General features: G+C 34.1%; 1 long non-coding RNA gene across 1 annotated transcript; it reads right to left on the bottom strand.

Annotated features, from left to right (window-relative positions):
- Window positions 1-1,947: 1,947 nt before the first annotated feature.
- On the bottom strand, window positions 1,948-3,317 carry LOC107873519. Its single transcript, XR_001675385.2, has 3 exons — window positions 2,797-3,317; window positions 2,295-2,476; window positions 1,948-2,024 (listed from the first exon to the last, which is right to left on the bottom strand). It is a non-coding gene; the product is annotated as an uncharacterized LOC107873519 (long non-coding RNA).
- Window positions 3,318-8,724: the final 5,407 nt, after the last annotated feature.

The raw sequence follows: 8,724 nt of genomic DNA, 5'->3' as shown, positions 1-8,724 counted from the left end.
ATGAATTATGGATTGTGCTGTTGGTCATGTGTTCAAGTAAGTCATGCTTTATCAATTTCTTTCCATTGAGTCCTAGGGAAACTTGTACCCAAAAATTAGCTGTGTGCCTAAAGCCATGTCATATTTTCACGATACCCTCAGTCAAGCCATAATCCTTAGACTTCAGAATGTCTTATGACTCAGGAAATCTTAGCAATCTCATGAACTCAGTCAGTTATCTGGTATCAGTAGTATTTCGTTACTCAATGTGATTCAGTAACTTAGTCCATGTTCAAATTAGTTAATCATGTTCAGTCTCTATTCAGATGGGAGTGGAAATTAGCACCGAGTTAACCCAAGGATGGGAACTCACCTGCTAGTCTTAGAAGAAATCCTTGCTTTCAAGAACTATGTAGCCAGTATAGGTTGAGACATCCTACCTTCTAGGTTAGGTTAGATGAGGTGGCTTAACCTGCTTGTTGAGGGTTACCACCGTTCTCATTAGAGTAACCTTCTAGTTGAGGGTCACTCATATGATTGTCCTTACCAGTAGCGCGGTATTGACACCCTTCAAATTAGGGCACAGATTGGACCCCAATTCAGCTATAATGCGTCATTTGGGGCATATCAGTTAGATAACTACTTCCCACAGTTTCAGTATCAGTATCAGTAAAAGAACTCAAATATTTCTTTAGATTTTAGGACTGTCAGATGTAGTTAACTCAGCTTAGTATGGAATTCAGATAGTTCCATTAGAATAAGGACTGTTAGATACAGTCACTGATGTTATCAATATTCAGATTCAATAATCATGTTATTATGGTATCAATGTCAGTTATTATGTCTCATGCATGTATTCTCACACTCATGATAGTTAGTCTATTATTATTATTGTTCATGCATATGAACCCCATGAATTTATCTTACCTCACATGCATACCAGTATATTCAATTGTATTGACACATTTGTGCTATGGTGTTTTATTCCATAGTTTCAGAGACACGAGCTCCAGAGCATCAGTGGCATTCCAGTCTCAGTAGTTAGAGTTAGCAGTGAGCCCTCAACCTTTGAGGACATGACCATTACTTTATTATCTCATTAATTAATTTATTCTTTGGAGTAAATTTGGGGACATGTCCCATCAACTCCTTATTCAGACAATTTAGTCAGTTAGAGGCTTTTTAGACTATCATGTTTGAACAGTTTATTTTAGTTTTGTTTTGCGTATTTATACTCCATCCTAGATGTTATGTCCTATGGTGATTCATCAGTTTTGAACCTTATGGCCTTTCAGTTATGTTTCCGCATTTATACAGTTTATTGTGCAGTGTTCAGGTACAAATATCAGTCATGGGTTAGCTTATGATCCTTCACGGTCATGAGCACCACGTAGCATTTCGGGGACCAGATTCAGGGCGTTACATATAGATACTAACTCATGCATCTTGGGCCGCTTATCAGGATTAGCATCCCAGCATCGTTTCATCACATTAGCAAGGGAACTTGGGCAATATCTGGGTATTTCTGGCCTCAAATTCTTTGTGACAGATCATAAAACATAATAAACAAAGGGAGATAGAAATAAAAAAAGAAATATTAAATGTCTTTATTTCCTGACAAGCTTAGCCGATACAAGAGGAAAATATATATTTTCTTTTCTTTCTGTGCTCTATATTTTTCATGTGCTTGGCAATAACTAATTGTATTTTTTTTGGAAATCCATGAAGTTCTAAACTGAGAGACTTTACCCGGCGAACCACAACTAAAGTCACTTCTGAGAAACTAAAATCAGGATATGAATTGTCACAATAGTATATCTCCCACAACATATGCCAAAATTGTACATGTTGCATTTTCTGTTGTATGGGTTACCATTAAGAACTTGCAGTTTAAGCATACACATTAACAATGCTCAACTTCATATACAATAATTCAGTCCTTATTCTTAGATCTTGTCATCCAAACTTACTTAAATTTTAAATCACACTTTCATTAAATCTCTGGTAATGGTACGCATACTCGTTAATCTTTACTATTCTTCTTCCTGGAGTGGTAAAAGAAGATTAGGCAAAAAAACAAAACAAAATGCTAAGGCAAATATTTAATATAGAGGATTAACATAATCAGATTCATTTTATAGGGGATCAATAGATAAACAAGCTTAAGTTCACAACAGGTACAATAAGATAACAAAAAAATATGTCATTCTGCTTTAGAAGTGATTTGCGTAACACCTAATGGACAACAAACAAGAAGGCATGCATAAAAAGTTATAGGTAAGACAGGTAAATCCTACTCCAATTCAAATGTGTACCTCAGGAGCCATATAGCCGAGAGTTCTAATTCCCCCCGTCATATCATTAGGATTAGAGGCCTCAACTTGTGCAACCCTAAAGTCCGCAATATTTATAGTACGTGACTTGTCCAATAGCATATTCTTCGTCTTGACATCTCTATGCACAATCTTTTGAGTGTGAAGATAACTTAACCTACAAGCTTAATTGATTGTCCTGATTCAGATAAAGGACAGATCCTAGATAAAGGTGCTAAAAAATAGCAAAATAAGTGGGAGAAGATGTAATAGAACTTATGCGACACATAAATGGTAATTTAACAACAAATGTCTGGATAACTAGATAATTGAGATTGCATGATGTGATAGAACTTCATCCACAGGTAAAATGGCACCCCATTGGCACAAGTCCTGATCATTAAATAACTAAGATTGCACTTCTAATGATAAGTTAAAATCTGGGCCACAATGGTTCCAATGTACATATACGACAAAACAAATGTATTAGAGAGCAGAGACAAACCCCAAGGTCTTGTAAAGTTTGTTCATCCCTCTTGACCATCCGAAGTCCAGATGAAGAGCTCGCAGCTTGCACCATTTACTCCGGTGCATATGTTATCAAGTACACCCGCAGCTAAAAATTTTTAGTTAGTAGATTCATTTTTCATATTAAGCAGATTTGATTTTAGGTATTTTTTCTTACTCCACAATTATTTTGAGCTGAACTTCTAGTGCCTTCTAAAGATCAGTTTTTCCCCTGAGGGAACAAAAGTTTCTAAAACAAATGGACCCAATACTTACTAAATAGCTCTCTAGAGGTGTCTAAAATCCTGGTCAGTTCACATCTCTATTTTGACATTCTACAGACTACAATAAAGATTACATACACTGGAAACTATAATAAAATCCTATCAATATCATGTACACATGACCTATGAAGATAAAAAAAAGTTTGACTAGATTGTCCAACTTGAAGGAATTTTGAAGTTTCTTACTAAGCAAGACAGAACCACTGAAAGAGGATAGTAGAAATCTTATTCTCAAATATACCATACAAAGAAAATCCAAAGTAGAAGCAGTCTCTGACACTGGAGGTACAACAATCCTAGAGGGAAATTGAGCATTTAGCGAGGTTGATAGTGCATCAATACCAGCTACCTTTTCAGTGCCTTCAGGAGCAGCATCTGACACATCTGGAAGTTCTGCCTCTTTAGCAGCCTTAGAAAATGCAATAACCTGGTTATTGCTGACTTTCAAAGTATTAAATAGGTGGTGGGCATCCAATAACGATAGCTTCCATGGAAGAATGTCATTGGTAAAAAGAGACCTAGAATTCTCACCTTAGTGGCATTTTGTGACTCAAATAGTTTTTTTGCTTCAGCAAGTACTTAAGACCAACGTTCAAAGAGCAGGTTACTGATTTAGAAAGTATAACTCGCACAGAAACATATAATTATGTATATGGGTTATCAATAAGCTACATAAGAAGTATGACATGGAATTAAACATAGGGTGAAGTCTAAATCTCATCAAGGAGAACATTTATTTTGAAAAGGTACAAGGACAATAAGTAACAGTATGCACAAATATCTGCATCCCTATGCTCTTATAGCTTTGTTTGCAAGAGCACCATCAACAGTGCATGTTTTCTCTCAATTTCTTGAGAGACGTTAAGGCTTCTATAGTATTGTAAGGAAAAAGTTAGAGATACCACAAGAAACTTAAATTTATAGAATAAAACAGTAGTTACAAGAGATAACTCAGAGAAGAAAGCAGGGCAAGGAGGTGGTATTGCTCCAAATAAGTAAACCAAAACGGAAAATAGTCCTCAGTTGAGAAAACCACAACTGTTCACTGACCTTAACAAGGGGATGTCCAATAACATCGGCAGGAGATGGAGCCCTAGAAATTGTAATAGCATGAGATACTACATGGGATAAGGTCCAAAACCATCATCAAAATAAAAAGAGGAGTTATTAGTCATATAAAGCGTAGAAGCTAAACTAGTTTAAGCAATTTAAAAAAAATGAGATATTGTAGAATACCACTGTAGTTACGGTCCTTCAGCTCCTCAATTGTATAATTTGAAGGGAACCTATTAGCTATGATAATGAAATGGAGATCAAACCTCTTTCATAGAACAAATAATTGATTCGTCTCTTCCTTGGTCTATGACTAACACATGAGAATAAGTGAGTGAGTTCATAGGGATATAAGGAATTGAAGAAACAATAACTTATCCTTCCAATAACATAACCATCTATCCAGACAAGGGTGAATGCATGGAATTACAAAAACAATCCAAGATCAGTTCTCAACAAAGATAAAAATAATTATTTGTAAGTTGCTTAAGGATTTTCAAAAAAGATAAAGTTCAAATATCGGTAGCAAGATACTTCATATCATGTCAGGCAATTGAAAGATTTCTGTAAAAGCTACAAATAAATGTTTCCTTGGGTAATTACATAACATGATATTATCAGTCATCCAATAAATTATTACTGAATATGAATAGCCATTCAATAAACGACTGCAGTTAGGGTGTTATTACAGGATTCTAATACAGTTTAAAGTTCAACTCAAAGAAAAGATAAAGCTGACGATTCTTGATATTGCCTCATTCCAAGTGAATAACACATCTAACTTTGGATACTATTTTGATACTTACAGGGTTGGACAAGTACTTCTCATATTCCTCATCAGTATACTCGAGTATATCCACTAACTGCATCCAACAGATAACAGATTTAACACCATATATAAAAGAACCCTCAGGAACAAGAAGAATCCTTGATATACCTTATTATACTTGGAAAACAAATAGTCACCTGTAGGCAAAACACCATTAATAACTCTGACCTAGGATTTATTGAAACCAAATGAGTTTCATCAGTGGATGGTTTGAAAGTTACTTTAAAAAGATTCTAGATCACTAGAAAAATATACCAAATGATAAAGCTGTAAGTTATCTTTTCTAATAGAACTTGTAAAAGGAAGCATTGCCACGTAATCTGAATAGCAAATCAGATGAATTTGTTAACTTCTCTTGACATAAAGAAGAAGTTAGAAATTAGCGAAATGAAAACTTTGTTAAGGTACTAAACAAAGACGATTCCCAGATGACCTACTATTGTATATAAGTTGTGAGGATTTGTAATCCGCTGGAAATACACATCAACTTAGTTCCTAAAGCAATTACAATAAATTAGAGATTATGATGGATTGCTCATTGTCTTGTCACTATTTGATTCTGGAGATAAGATAGGATGATTTTCTCTATGCTACATATGAGGAGGAGAAAGATTCAACTGATCTTTTAATTAAACCCAACATAGTTTTTTAATCTAAATATTCTAAAGTTTAAAACTATTTTAAGTGAATTTGTCTTATATTGGTCCCGCAAAATTCAGGTTCAGTATTCAGACCATTCGTTACACTATCATTTGATTATTTTACAATGCAGGAGCTCCAACTAACAATTCTTCCCAACATCAAGATACACACATGAGAGATTCAGATGGCTTAATTACTTAAATAAAAATGTCTCTTATCCAATAGTTTAAGCGTTAAGATGAGGCAGTACTCTAAACACTACGAATTTGAAAGAACAAGTAATAATATCTAACAAGCTCTAAACACGTTCTACATACTATAAGTTGAATAGGTTTAACGTCAACTTAGTTACGTCAGGATGATAAAGTTTATACCACACTGAAACTTCTTGAGTAAACGCTGCCCGTAGTGATGCTATTTCAGCTTCCATCCTGTGGCCCTCTTCTCCCCTTGTCTAGTAGTTTAACTGAGTATCACAAAATAACTCATATGTTAACTTAAAGTTACTTTAGTCCTTTTTTTTACCTTTAACTAGTGCCGAACTTTGTAAATTGAACCAGGAAAACAACAAGTCTGGACAATGTTAATTTCCTGTAGCAGTGACAATGACCATAAAACTAACACCTAAATAATAATTACAAAAAAGAATTACTAACATTAATATGGAGGGAATAGGAAAATGAGATCCAGAATTGTAGATGTCATGCATTAATTTTGGATTACTTTAATAACTTAAATGAGTAATAGATTGTATCATAAGAAAGTATAAAAATACAGTAACAAAGTCAACACACAACTAAGTTAATGCCGTCATCTGCAACTTGCAAGATATTCAACTCACACCCGTGCCTTAATTCATAGATTGCATACCAAATGTTCAAATTTACTAACTAGTATTCTATAAAATCCAAATCCGTTTGCCTTCAAACACCAATTAAAAAAAAGGCAGTTCGATAGACTAAAATTACTGCTATGCATAGGACTAGGAAAAGGGCGGACCAAAAAGTAGGCCTATTGTACACAATTTTGCCTTGTATTTATTCAAGAGGCTATTTCTAGGGTTCAAACACGTGATCTCCAGAGCAACTTTTTAAATAAACAAGAGGTACTATCATTATGCCAGCAGCCCATAGGAACCCCACAAGATTAAAATTGAACCCCACAAGACTAAAGATGGACCTTAATCTAACCTTGCTGAACCAGTGATCTAGTTCCCAGGTTTTAAGTTCCAAAAGAAAAATGATGAACCTTTTAATTAAATGACAAATGATTTAGATCAAATCAGCAAATGACCGTGAAGGTGCTTCACTTATTTTCCCCTCAATGCATCAAAATGCATGGCTATAGTGAGGTCTTTCCTTCTTGGGCTAGTAAACCTAATCTTTCTTCTATCTTCTCTACTGCCCTACAGATATACTCTGCCAAATAGAGTTTTGTAGTTATGCTGACAAAATTTTTTCATTTACATACTAGATTGACCCTGAGATAATACAAAAAATAGATGAAGTACAAAACCAGAACAATAAGAAATTGAATTTATTTCATTAAAGAAATAGTTTTCCTTGTACCTATGAGGATGTCCTAGTGGTTGCACTAGTGAGGCATGGGAGTACCAACCTAAAGATTCTAGGTATGTATCCTAGCTACAACACTTGGTATGAGCCCATCTGATCCAGCCTAGGTGGGTAGAATTAACTCTTCAAAGAATGCTTGTTAATTGAATAAATTATTAAGGTGAGTGAAAGCATAAGAAATTCTAGAAAAAATAGTTCTTCGAAAATTACATGAGCTTCTTTTGTTTAATAAGGACCCATCTGACATAAAATTAACATAAGTTTTCTATTATTGAACTAAAGTACATCAAGAATAGAAGAAACATTATTGGTATCAACGAAATCAACCTTGCATATAACTCTCAAATACTAATCAACCAATAGGCTATAAATACTCACTAGTTTACAACATAGTCCAAAATTAGATTGGCTCTTGTTGCTATTACTGATATCAAAAATAAATTACTGTTGTTTAAGTAATCTTCCACTAGTCCCATTACCTTCAAGGACCTCAACTGAGAGACTGCTCTCCTCTTTTAACCATTTAAGCTAACTGCCACCCCACATCCCCTCCCCCAAAAGAAAATATTTTAGTTGGATTTTTATGACTCTTGATGTTCGGGAGACATAAATTGGATATACTTCCTACTATTGTTTTATTAAAAGCTATTGAATAAGAAAATCAACAGAATCAGCTTCCTCAATCTGACTGCAATCACTAGGCAATAAAAATCATCCTTTATGAAGATAACCTAACTCAGCTCCTAGATATTTATGATGTCAGTCATATCATATAAGAAAGGGATAAAAATAGCAATTCATCCACTTATCCTCTTCAAATATCTTTGTTTTTTCTTATGTTGAATGATAAGTTTCAGTCAGATGGACTGGAATAAGCATGATGCATGTGACATACCTTAAGTTTTACTACTGCAATACTTATGAGGTCCCTTCTCAAATATTATTAAACAAAGGAATTGTAAAAATATGTGCCTGATTTGTTATAATATAAAAGGCAAGGAAAAGATAAGAACGACTGCTATATTTTAATGTACCCATTGCTGGTCTGATAAAGAAAAGAATATCTCCAAAGTAATATTCTTTATATCATCAAAAGACAACACAAATCCTGCAGGATGTAGTTCATCACAAGTTGCTTTAAGTTGATAATTTTGAGAACCAAAAATACCTTTTCCCCTTATTTTTTGAGGACTGGTTTGAAAGAACAGAGCAATTTCTCTAAGATACTATCGATCTTAAAATGAGACAAGCTTAGCAATTTAAGAGTTGTTTTCCTCTTTCACATTACTAATGTAGCATTTTCTAAGTAACAGGATAAAGATCATCCTTTCCATATATATCATTTCTCATTAATCTGGAAACCCACATTAATAAGAATAACAATCTAAACATTGAAACTACATTATAGACAAATTAAATCAACAGTTAAGACTACAATAATTAAAACTCTAATAAGTAACACTCATCTTCCTCAACTTTTGGTTGACAATATAACGCGTTACGACATCTTTCCCAACATAACGACCGTAATCAGCAGAATTTAA

Source organism: Capsicum annuum, chromosome 6 (genome assembly GCF_002878395.1).
Source record: "Capsicum annuum cultivar UCD-10X-F1 chromosome 6, UCD10Xv1.1, whole genome shotgun sequence".
Classification (NCBI taxonomy): domain Eukaryota; kingdom Viridiplantae; phylum Streptophyta; class Magnoliopsida; order Solanales; family Solanaceae; genus Capsicum; species Capsicum annuum.
The sequence above is the reverse complement of the archived record's forward strand: the minus strand, read 5'-3'. Positions and strand labels throughout refer to the sequence as shown.